Source organism: Capsicum annuum, unplaced genomic scaffold (genome assembly GCF_002878395.1).
Source record: "Capsicum annuum cultivar UCD-10X-F1 unplaced genomic scaffold, UCD10Xv1.1 ctg80007, whole genome shotgun sequence".
Taxonomy (NCBI): Eukaryota; Viridiplantae; Streptophyta; class Magnoliopsida; order Solanales; family Solanaceae; genus Capsicum; species Capsicum annuum.
In genome coordinates, this window is record NW_025890634.1 from 25,515 (window position 1) to 38,272 (window position 12,758).

Sequence of the window (12,758 nt, forward strand, 5' to 3'; positions counted from 1 at the left end):
AGTGGGCCAAAAATCAATCGGGGCATGCCAGGGCGGTTGGAAATTGTCCCAGTGTGATCCGTTTAGATTTTCATGGCTATTTGGGGGGACAAATGGGCGAAACGGCACTAAAAGGGCCTTTTCGAACAAAATTGGTATGCTATAGCCTACGTTTTCAGGGATGGGCCAAGATTCCGGGTGTGTTGTGGGCTGAAAATCGACCGGGGCGTGCCAGAGAGGTTGGGGATTGTCCCAGAGTGGTCCGTTTAAATTTTTGTGGCCATATGGGTGGACAAATAAGGGAAACAGAGCGAATAAGTCATTTTTGGGCTAAATTTGTATGTTATAGCCCCAGGTTTAGGGGGTAGGCCCGGGGTCTGGGCATGTTGTGGGCCAAAAATCAACCGAGGCATACCAGGGAGGTTACGGATCATCCCAGCGTGGTCCATTTAACTTTTTATGACCATTTGGGTGGACAACAGGCGAACCGGCGCGAATGGGGCATTTTTTAGCAAAATCGGTGTGCTATAGCACACGATTTTGGGGGTGGGCTCGAGGTCTGGGTGTGCTATGGGTCAAAATTTGACTGGGGTATGCCAAGGAAGTTGGGGATCATCACAGTGTGGTCCTTTTAAATTTTCATGGCCATTTGAGTAGACAAAGGGTGAAGCGGCACGAACTGTGCATTTTCGATCCATATCGGTGTGCTATAGCCCACGATTTTGGGGGTGGGCTCGGGGTCCGGGAGTGCACTAGGCTGAAAAATGACTGGGGTATGCCAGGGAGGTTGGGGATCATCCCAGAGTGTTCCTTTTAAATTTTTGTGGCCATATGGGTGGACAAATATGCAAAATAGCGCGAACGGGGCATTTTCTGACTAAATCGGTGTGCTATGCCCATGGTTTCGAGGGTGGGCCCGAGGTTTGGGCATGCTGTAGGCAAAAATCATCCTGGGCATACCAAGGAGGTTAGGGATTATCCGAGTGTGGTCCGTTTAAATTTTTGTGTCTATTTAGATGGACAAACGGGCGTAACGGCACAAATGGAGCATTTTCGGGCCAAATTGGTGTGCTATGCCCACGGTTTTGGGGGTGGGGCCGGGCGTGCTGTGGGCTAAAAATTTATTGGGGTGTGCCAGGAAGGTTGGGGATTATCCCACTGTGGTCCGTTTAAATTTTTGTGGCCATGTGGGTGGACAAACAGGTGAAATAGTGTGAACGGGGAATTTTCGGGCTAAATCAGAGTGCTATAGCCCATGACGTTTAGGGTGGGCCCAGGGTCCGGGTGTGCCGTGGGCCAAAAATCGATTGGGGCATGCCAGGTAGTTTGGGGATTGTCCCAGTGTGGTCCATTTAAATTTTTGTGGCCATTTGGGTGGACAAACAGGCAAAACGGTGCAAACAGTGCATTTTTTAAATAAATTGGTGTGCTATAGCCCACGGTTTCATGGGTGGGCCCTGAATTCAGGTGTGCTGTGGGTCAAAAATTGATCAGGGCATTCCAGGGAGGTTAGGGATCATTCCAATATGGTCCGTTTAAACTTTTGTGGCTTTTTAGGTGGACAAATGGGCAAAACAGCGCGAACAGGGCATTTTTAGGCCAAATCAGTGTGCTATAGCCCACGATTTTGGGGGTCCAGGCCTAGGGTCCAGGCGTGCTATGGGCCAAAAATCAAGCGGAGTATGCCAGGGAAGTTGGGGAATATCCAAGTGTGGTCCGTTTAATTTTTCCTGGCCATTTGGATGGACAAACTGGCAAACCTATGAAAACGAGGCATTTTTGGGTCAAATCGATGAGCTATAGCCCATGGTTTTGTGGGTGGGCTCGAGGTCCAAGCGTGATGTGGGTTGAAATTGACCGGGGCATGCCAAAGAGTTGGGGATCGTCTGAGTATGGTCTATTTAAATTTTTATGGCTATTTGGGTAGACAAACGGGTGAAATGGCGCCAACTTGGCATTTTCGGGCAAAATCGGTGTTCTATAGCCCACCATTTTGGGGGTGGGCCTGGGGTCCGGGCGTGATATCGACTAAAAATTGATCGGGGCATGCCAGGGAGGTTGGAGATTGTCCCAGTTTTTCTCGTTTAAATTTTTGTGGCCTTTTGCGTGTACAAACGGGTGAAACGGCATGAACGGTACATTTTCGAGCAATATCGGCGTGCTACAGCCCATGATTTCTAGGGTGGGCCCGGGGTCCAGGCGTGCTGTGGGCTGAAAATCGATCGGAGCATGCCAGGGAGGTTGGGGATCATCCCAAAGTGGTCCTTTTAAATTTTCGTGGCCATATGGGTGGACAAATGGGTGAAACAGTGCTAACAGGGCATTTTCGAGCTAAATCAATGTGCTATAGCCCACAGTTTTGGAGGTGGGCCCGGGGTCCGGGCATGCTGTAGGCCAAAAATCATCCTGGGCGTTCCATGGAGGTTAGGGATCATCCCAGTGTGGTCCGTTTAAATTTTCGTGGCCATTTGGGTGGAAAAATGGGTGAAACGGGGTGAATGGGGCATTCTCGAGCCAAATCAGTGTGCTATAGCCCGCGGTTTTGGGGGTGGGCCCGGGGATCGGGGATGTTGTAGGCTGAAAATCGATCGGTACATGGCAGGGAGGTTGGGGATCGTCCCAGTGTGGTCCGTTTAAATTTTTGTTGCTATTAGGGTGGACAAATGAGCAAAACAGCGCGAACGTGGTATTTTTGGACTAAATCGATGTGCTATAGCCCACGGTTTTAGGGGTAGGCCTGTGGTCCAGGCGTGATATCGATCATAAGTTGATCGGGACATGCCAGAAAGGTTGGGGATTGTCCCAGTTTTGTTCGTTTAAATTTTTGTGGCCATTTGGATGGATAAACTTGCAAAGCGACATGAATGGTGCATTTTTAGGCCATATCGGTGTGCTATAACCCACGATTTTAGGGGTGGGCTCGGGGTCCGATCGTGCAATGGGTGGAAAATTGAATGGGACATGTCAGAGAGGTTGGGGATCATCCCAAAGTGGTCCTTTTAAATTTTCGTGGCTATATGGGTTGATAAATGGGCAAAACAGCGCAAACGGGGCATTTTCGGGCTAAATCAGTGTGCTATTGCCCATGGTTTCGAGGGTGGGCCCTGGGTTCGGTCATGCTATAGGCCAAAAATTATCCTGGGCGTGCCAGGGAGGTTAGGAATTGTCCCAGTGTGGTCCGTTTAAATTTTTATGGCCATTTCGGTAGACAAACGGGCGTAACGATGGGAATGAAGCATTTTTGGGCCTAATCGGTGTGCTATAGCCCACGGTTTTGGGGGTGGGGGTGGGCGTGCTGTGGGCTAAAAATTGATAAGGGTGTGCCAGGGAAGTTGGGGATCATCACAGTATGGTCCATTTAAATTTTTGTGGCCATGTGGGTGGACAAACAGGTGAAATAGCGCGAACGGGAAATTTTCGGGCTAAATTAGTGTGCTATAGCCCACGATGTTGGGGGTGGGCCCGAGGTCCGGGTGTGCTGCAAGCCAAAAATTGACTGGGGCATGCCAGGGAAGTTGGGGATCATCCCAATGTGGTCCGTTTAAATTTTTGTGGCCATTTGGGTGGACAAATGGGGAAAATTAGGCAAACGGTGCATTTTCATAACAAATCGATGTGCTATAGCCCAGGGTTTTGGGGGTGGGCCTGGAATTTGAGCGTGCTGTGGGACAACAATTGTCCAGGGCATGTCAGGGAATTTGGGGATCATTCCAGTGTGGTCTGTTTAAATTTTCGTGGTTATCTAGGTGGATAAACGGGCAAAACTGCGCGAACGGGGCATTTTTGGGCTAAATCGGTGTGCTATGGCCCACGGTTTTGGGGGTGGGCCCAGGGTTAGGGGCTGCTGTGAGTCAAAAATTCATCAGGGTATGACAAAGAGGTTGGGGATCATCCCAGTGTGGTTCGTTTAAATTTTTGTGGCTATTTGGGTGGACAAACGGGCAAAACGATGCGAACGAGGCATTTTCGGGTCAAATTGGTGAGCTATAGCCCATGATTTCGTTGGTGGGCCTGGGGTCAGGGCGTGCTGTGGGCCAAAAATTGACCAGAGTATGACAGGGAAGTTAGGGATCGTCCTAGTATGGTCTGTTTAATTTTTCGTGGCCATTTCAGTGGACAAATGGGCAAAACTGTGCAAACAGGGCATATTCGGGTCAAATCGACGAGCTATAGCCCACGGTTTTATGGGTGAGCCAATGGTTCGAGCGTGATATGAGCTGAAAATTTATCGGGGCATGCCAAAGAGTTGGGGATCATTCGAGTATGGTCCGTTTAAATTTTTGTGGCCATTTGGGTAGACAAACGGGCGAAACGGGGTGAATGGGGCATTTTCAGGCCAGATCAGTGTGCTATAGCCCACAGATTTGGGGGTGGGCCCAGGTTTTGGGGATGCTGTCGATCGAAAATCTATCCGTGCGTGGTAGGGAGGTTGGGGAATATTCCAGTATGGTTCGTTTAAATTTTCTTAAGTATTTTGGTGGACAAATGGGCAAAACGGTGTGAACGAGGAATTTTTTAGCTACATTGGCGTGCTAAAGCCTACGATTTAGGGGTTGAGCCTTGGGTCCCGACGTGCTATGGGCCAAAAATGGACCGGGGCATGCTAGGGAGGTTGGAGATAGTTCCTGTGTGGTCCATTTCAATTTTTGTGACCATTTGGGTGGACAAACGGGCAAAACGGCAAGAACAATGCATTTTTAGGCCATATCGGTGTGATATAACCCACGATTTTAGGGGTGGGCCTGGGCTTTGGGCGTGCCGTGGGATAACAATCGATCGGGGTATGCCAGGAAGGTTGGGGATCATCCCAGAGTGGTTCGTTTAAATTTTTTTGGCCATATGGGTGGACAAACAAGCGGAACAGCGTGAACGGGGCATTTTTGGGTTAAATCAGTGTGTTATAGACTACAGTTTTGGGGGTGGGCCCGAGGTCCGGGCATGCAGTGGGCCAAAAATTAATCTGGGCATGCGAAAGATTTTAGGGTCCGTTTAAATTTTTGTGGCTATTTGAGTGGACAACCGGGCGAAACAGCATGAATGAACCATTTTTGAGCCAAATCGGTGTGCTATAGCCCACGGTTTTGGGGTTGGGCCCGGGGTCCGAGCGTGCTGTGGGCCAAAAATTTATTGGGGCATGCCAGGGAGGTTGGGGCTCATCCCAGTGTGGTCCGTTTAAATTTTTGTGGCCATTTGGGAGGACAAACGGTCGTAACGGTGCGAATGAGGCATTTTCGGGCTAAATCGGTGTGTTATAGCCCACGGCTTTGAGGGTGGCCTTGGTGTTCGGGCGTGCTTAGGGCCAAAAATCGACAGGGGTGTGTTAGAGAAGTTGGGGATCATCCAAGTGTGATCTTTCTAATTTTTTGTGTCCATTTGGGTGGATAAACAGGTGAAGCGACACGAACGGGGCATTTTGGGGCCATATCGGTGAGCTATAGCCCACGGTTTGAGAGGTGGGCTCGGGGATGCTGTGGGCCAAAAATCGACCGGGGCGTGGCTGGGAGGTTGGGGATCATCTCAGTATGGTCCATTGAAATTTTTGGGGCTATTTGGGTGGACATACGGGCAAAACGATGCGAACGGGACATATTTAGGCCAAATCGGTGTGCTAGCCCACGGTTTTAGGGGTGGGCTCGGTGTTCGGGCGTTCTGTGGGCCAAAAATCAATTGGGATATGCCAGAGAGGTTGGGGATCATTTGAATGTGGTCCGCTTAAATTTTTCTGGCCATTTGGGCGGAAAATAGGTGAAACAGGGTGAACGGAGCATTCTCAAACCAAATCGGTGTGCTATAACCCACGGTATTGGGGGTGGGCCCAGGGACGGGGGATGCTATGGGCCAAAAATCAATCGGTACATGGAATAGAGGTTGGGGATCGTTCTAGTGTGATCCATTTAAATTTTAGTTGCTATTAGGGTGGACAAACGAGCAAAACGGAACGAACGTGGCATTTTTGGGCCAAATCGGTGTGCTATAGCCTACGGGTTTCGGGCATGTTGTAGGCCAAAAATCATCCTGGGCATGCTAGGGAGGTGAGGGATCATCCCAGTGTGGTTCGTTTAAATTTTTGAGGCCATTTGGGTGGACAAACGGGCGTAACGCCGGGAACGGAGCAGTTTCTGGCCTAATCGGTGTGCTATAGCCCACGGTTTTGGGGGTGGGGCTGCGTGTCCTGTGGGATAAAAATTGATCGGGGTGTGACAGGGAAGTTGGGGATCGTCCCTGTATGGTCCGTTTAAATTTTCATGGCCATGTGGGTTGACAAATAGGTGAAACAATGCGAACGAGAAATTTTCGAGCTAAATTGGTGTGCTATAGCCCACGGTGTTGGGGGTGGCCTCGAGTTTTGGGCGTTCTGTGGGCCAAAAATTGACTGGGCCGTACCAGGGAAGTTGGGGATCTTCCCAGTGTGGTCCGTTTAATTTTTCGTGGCCAATTAGGTGTACAAACGGGAAAAACTACACAAACGGTGCACTTTCAGAATAATTCGGTGTGCTATAGCCCACGGTTTTGGTGGTTGGTCCGGAGTTCGGGCGTCCTGTGGGACAACAATCGACCGAGGTATGCCAAGGAGGTTGGGGATCATTCCAGTGTGGTCTGTTTAAATTTTCGTGGCTATTTAAGTGGACAAACGGGCAAAACGATGCGAATGGGGCATTTTTCGACCAAATTGGTGTGCTATAGCCCACGGTTTTGGGGGTGGGCCCAGGGTTTGGGGATGTTGTGGGTCAAAAATCGACCGGGGTGTGGCAGAAAGGTTGGGGATTGTCAGGCCTCAAATCCTATTGGGGCGGACAGGCACCTGTAGCCATGAAGGCCCGAGAGAACCAACCTATAACCTTGGAATTCACATGCATGCAACTATAATAGGCAAAGGTTTTGCCATATACGGATATAATGTCTTAATGAAAAAAAATATAAACGACAAGCCCTAAAATTATATACATAATAGACTTGGCCGTTGGGGCCATAACATCTACAAGATAACACACTACCATGCTTAACTTTACATTGGTCTACAAAGCCTCTAGACGATACACAAAATTTAGCTAAGGTCGGGACAAACCCCCGCCATACTATTAACTTTTATACAATACCAAAAATATATGGAACCAACTCGGAAACCCCCGAAGCAAACTGGAGCTCACTAATAGCAGATGGATATCCTGGGCTCCTACTGAGGAGGCATGTTTGCCGAAGCACCTGTGCCTGTAGCATGAAATATAAGTCCCCCCATAAGGGGAGTCAGTACAAAAAAAATGTACTGAGTATGCAAGGCGGAAAAGTAACTATACATGACATAATGGCTCAATAAAAATATGGAACAAGTGTAAGAATAGTGCTAGTATACCACCTTTACATTTTCTTGTGGAACAGGGTACATTACATTTCTTTCTTCCTTTTACCTTCTTACTTCATTATCTTTGTAATACATATGATAAAAATAACCAGCTGATCAGTGGTAAATAATAAATCAGGATCGTCCCATGCTAGTCTTATGCCCCTGAGCTGCCACCTACATATAAAGTATCGGGATCGGCCTATGTTAGGCTTATGCCCCTGAGCTACCACCCGTTTTACAGATTTCCGTTACTTAGTTTAATTAGCCTTTTGAGATTGTTACTTCGGTGGTCATAACCTTATGGTACCTTGAAACAATGATCTATCAATAAGAGACATGTAAATAGGCAATCAATGCAATAACAATGAAGTAAGGAGTTGTTGGCACACTAATGAAGTGTTAAGGAGCTAAAAATAACACATGGGTCTTATTTGAGTAACCGGAGAAATTCTGAAATTTACTAGTGAAAATAGGCATGTAGGATAGGTAGCAGGCATGTATCGATATGGTTTAACATATTAGAGAGTGGTAATAAGTTCATTAGTAACATGGGATATCATAGGTGCTATTATGTAGCACGTGTTTTTGGATGACCTTGGAAGCTTACTCGATGGAACAAGTATCCGTTTTCACGCCAAGAGTGAAAAATAGAGTATGCCTTACATACCTGGTTGTAAAACTCCAATACCAGCCCAACTCGACTTCTCGCACTTTAGATTACTTATCTACAATGAAATATATGGCAAACTAATATTAGCAACCAAACGTCACATTTTGGCTATTTAACTTCACCAAACTAGTGGCCGGGAAGTAAGCCCTTAATTTATCAAAAAAGGGTGTCTCTTTAACCCTCTTATACTCCAATTACAGCTGCATACCATACATATTCATATAATATCCCCCGATACAACCTCGGCTTCATTTCACCTTCCAATCAACACACACAAAACGAAATGAGCAATAGACATACACAATCATAAATTCAGTGGTGTATCACCACATCCATATTATATAATTCAATAAAAACTAATCACACCTTTTACCAATAGCAATCGGGCAGCCCACAACACAAACACATAAAACAGTCCGCAACAACACCCAATCGTCCTTTAATAGCAACCCAATATGTGCAATCCTCTATCAACACATGTATATGAAAAAAGGACAAAAGTGGACAGCAACCATACCTTGATTTCCTTGGTATTTTAGTGTCTTAATGTGTATTTCCTCAATAGCTTAATCCCTTCACACATACATCAAAAGAGAAAAGAGAAATCCCTTAATAACTAAGAACAATGGACTGCCCAAACTTATAGAGAGGGTTGTCCGGAAATTAATCTTAAAGAACACATAGTTTCCATGGTACAAGCTCATGAATTGTTCACTTACCTTTAGATTGGAAGGAAGGTCAATCCCAAGAACCCTTGTGGAATTATAGGGTTGTTTCATAGCCAAGAGAGAACAAGAGAAAAAAATCTGGAAAGCTGGAAATTTTGTCTAAGTTAAAATGAGAAAAGTTGCTGATTTCAATCCATAAATAAGAGCTTCTCATGGACGAATTTATTGACTAATTTGGGGCCATATTTTGTCAAGTAATTTATGTATACACTTTCCCAATATATTGGTCCTTTGTCGATCAAAAACTATTGGGCCTTAGCTACCAATTTTTCCTCCTTTTCTTCTCTTTAACTTGGTATTTGGCAGATTTGAGTATTGGGCCTCTTTTCTCCATTTTCTTTCTCTTTTACTTAATTTGGGCTCAAATGAGTACATTAATATAAGGCCTAATCTGATACATGGTCTTGATCCCATTAACTTAGTCCAAATAGCTCAAGTAAGTGATCCACCTACTAGCTTAAGTAAGTCAAGAAAGCACCTTAACAAAATACTCAATTTTTAGTTTTTAACTCTTTAATCTAACTTAAAATTTGTATATACTTGGTCACATTAAACCACATGGGAAGTATTTAGAATTCCATCTACACCACAAAGATATATCAAGTTCCATATAAATAGAACAAGTACACACAAAAATTTGGGGTGTTACAGGAATGGTCACAGTGTGGTCCGTTTAAATTTCCGTGGCTATTTGGATGGACAAACGAGAAAAACGATGTGCACGGGGCAATTTCAGGTCAAATTGGTGTGCTATATCCCATGATTTCGAGGGTGGGTCTGGGGTTAGGGCGTGTTGTGGGCCAAAAATCGATCGAAGTATGCCAGGAAAGTTGGGGATCATCCCAGTGTGGTCCGTTTAATTGTTTGTGGCCATTTGGGTGGACAAACGAGCAAAACTGCACAAATAGGACATTTTTGGGTTAAATCGGTGAGCTATAACCCACGATTTTGTGGGTGGGCCCGGGGTCCGGGCGTGATGTGAGCCAAAAATTGACCGAGGCATGCCAAAGAGTTGGAGATCGTCTGAGTATAGTCTGTTTAAACTTTTGTGGCCATTTGGAAAGACAAACGGGCGAAACGGCATGAATGGGGCATTTTCGGGCCAAAATGGTGTGTTATAGCCTACGGCTTTGGGGGGGGCCTGGGTTTCGGGGATGCTGTTGGACGAAAATCTATTGATGCGTGGTAAGGAGTGGGGGGATCATTCCAGTGTGGTTCATTTAAATTTTCTTGAGTATTTGGGTGGACAAATGGGCAAAACGGCACGAATGGGGAATTTTTAAGCTACATCGGTGTGCTAAAGCCTATGATTTCGGGGGTAGGCCTCGGGTCCCGATGTGCTATGGGCCAAAAATCGATCGAGGTATGCCAGGGAGGTAGGGAATCGTCCCTGTGTGGTCTGTTTCAATTTTTGTGGCCATTTGAGTGGACAAACGGGTAAAATAGCCGAACAATGCATTTTTGGGTCATATCGGTGTGATATAACCCACGATTTTGGGGGTGGGCCTGGGATCTGGGCGTGCTGTGGGGTGAAAATCGACCAAGGTATGTAAGGGAGATTGAGGATCATCCCAGAGTGGTCCGTTTAAATTTTTGTGTCCATATGGGTGGACAAACGAGCAAAACAGCATGAACGGGGCATTTTCAAGATAAATCGGTGTGCTATAGCCTACAGTTTTAGGGGTGGGCTCGGGGTCCGGGCATGCTGTAGGCCAAAAATTAACCTGGGAGTGCCAGAGAGGTTCGGGTCCGTTTAAATTTTTGTGACCATTTGAGTGGACAAACGGGTAAAACGGCACGAATGAGGCATTTTTAAGCCAAATCGGTGTGCTATAGCCCACAGTTTTAGGGTTGGGCCCGGTTTTTGAGAGTGTTGTGGGCCAAAAATCCGCCAGGACATGCCAGGGAGGTTGGGGCTCATCCTAGTGTGGTCCATTTAAATTTTTGTGGCCATTTGGGAGGACAAATAGGCATAACTGTGCGAATGGGGCATTTTCGAGCTAAATCGGGGTGCTATAGCCCACAGTTTTGGGGGTGGGCTCGGTGTCCAAGCGTGCTAAGGGTGAAAAATAGATAGGGGTGTGCCAGAGAGGCTGGGGATCATCCAAGTGTGATCTGTTTAAATTTTCGTGTCCATTTAGGTGGATAAACTGGTGAACGACGCAAACAGGGCATTTTTGGGCCAAATCGGTGAGCTATAGCTCACGGTTTTAAGGGTGGGCCCGGGGTCCGGGGATGCTGTGGACGAAAAATTGACCAGGATGTGACTGGGAGGTTGGGGATTATCCCAGTGTGGTCCATTGACATTTTTTTGGCTATTTTCTTGGACAAATGGGCAAAACGGTGCGAACGGGACATTTTCAGGCCAAATCGGTGTGCTATAGCCCACGGTTTTGGAGTTGGGCTAGGGGTTTGGGCGTTCTGTGGTCCAAAAATTGATCGGGACATGCCAGAGAGGTTGGGGATCATACAAGTGTGATCCGTTTAAATTTTTGTGGCCATTTGGGTGGAAAAATGGGTGAAACAGGGCGAACGGGGCATTTTTGAGCTAAATCGATGTGCTATAGTCCGTGGTTTTGGGGGTGGGCCCAGGGATACTGTAGGCCAAAAATCAATCGGTACATGGCAGGGAGGTTGGGGATCATTCCAGTGTGGTCCGTTTAAATTTTTGTTGCCATTAGGGTGGACAAATGGGAAAAACAGCGTGAATGGGGCATTTTCGGGCCAAATCGGTGTGCTATAGCCCACGGTTTTAGGGGTAGGCCTAGGGTTCGAGCGTGATGTGGGCTGAAAATCGATCGGCGCATGCCAGGGAGGTTGAGGATTGTCCCAGTGTTGTCCATTTAAATTTTCATGGCTATTTGGGTGGACAGACGGGTAAAACGGAGCGAACAGGGCATTTTGGGACCAAATTGGTGTACTATAGCCTACGGTTTTAGGGGTGGGCCTGAGGTCCAGGCGTGCTATGGGCTAAAAATCAACCGAGGCATGCCAGGGAGGTTGGAGATCATCCCAGTATGGTTCGTTTAAATTTTTGTGGCCATATGGGTGGACAAATGGGCAAAACAGCGCGAATAGGGCATTTTCGGGCTAAATCGGAAAGTTATAGCCCAAGGTTTAGGGGGTGGGCCTAGGGTCCGGGAGTGCTGCGTGCTAAAAATCGATGGGCATGCCAGAGAGTTTGGAGATTGCCCATTGTTGTCCGTTAAAATTTTTGTGGCCATTTGGGTCGACAAACAGGCAAAACGGGGTATTTTTGGATTAAATTATTGTGCTTTAGCCTACGGTTTTGGGGGTGGGCTCGGGGTCCGGGTGTGCTGTGAGCTGAAAATCAACTGGGGCGTGCTAGGGAGGTTTAGGATCATCCCATTGTAGTCCATTTAAATTTTCGTGGCTATGTGGGTGGAAAAACGGGAAAAACAGCGTGAATGGGGCATTTTCAAGCTAAATCGGTGAGCTATAGCTGGCAGTTTTGGGGGTGGTCCCGGGGTTCGGGCATGTTGTGAGCAGAAAATCAATTAGGGCATGCCAAGGAGGATGGGAATTATCCCAGTGTGGTCCGTTTAAATTTTCATGGCCATTTGGGTGGATAAACGGGCGAAACGGCACGAATGGGGTATTTTTGAACAAAATCAGTGTGCTATAGCTCACGATTTTGGGAGTGGGCCCGGGGTCCGAGCGTGCTGTGGGCTGAAAATCGACTGAGGCATGCCAAGGAGGTTGGGGATCATCCTAGAGTTGTCTGTTTAAATTTTTGTGGCCATATGGGTGGACAAACGGGTGAAACAGCGCGAACGAGGCATTTTTTGGCTAAATCTGTGTGTTATAGCCCATGATTTAGGGGGTGGGGCCAGGGTCCGGGCATAATCTGGGCCAAAATTCAAGCGGGTCATGTCAGGGAGGTTATGGATCATCTCAGTGTGGTCCATTTAAATTTTCATGGCCATTTGGGTGGACAACAGGCGAACCGGCGCGAATAGGGCATTTTCAAGCCAAATCGGTGTGTTATAACCCACGATTTTAGGGGTGGGCTCAAGGT

General features: G+C 47.1%; 1 long non-coding RNA gene across 1 annotated transcript; it reads right to left on the reverse strand.

The window, feature by feature from the left end:
- Positions 1–6,848: 6,848 nt before the first annotated feature.
- Positions 6,849–8,830, reverse strand: LOC124895109. The gene is made up of 3 exons (XR_007051522.1): positions 8,711–8,830; positions 7,989–8,564; positions 6,849–7,188 (listed from the first exon to the last, which is right to left on the reverse strand). It is a non-coding gene; the product is annotated as an uncharacterized LOC124895109 (long non-coding RNA).
- Positions 8,831–12,758: the final 3,928 nt, after the last annotated feature.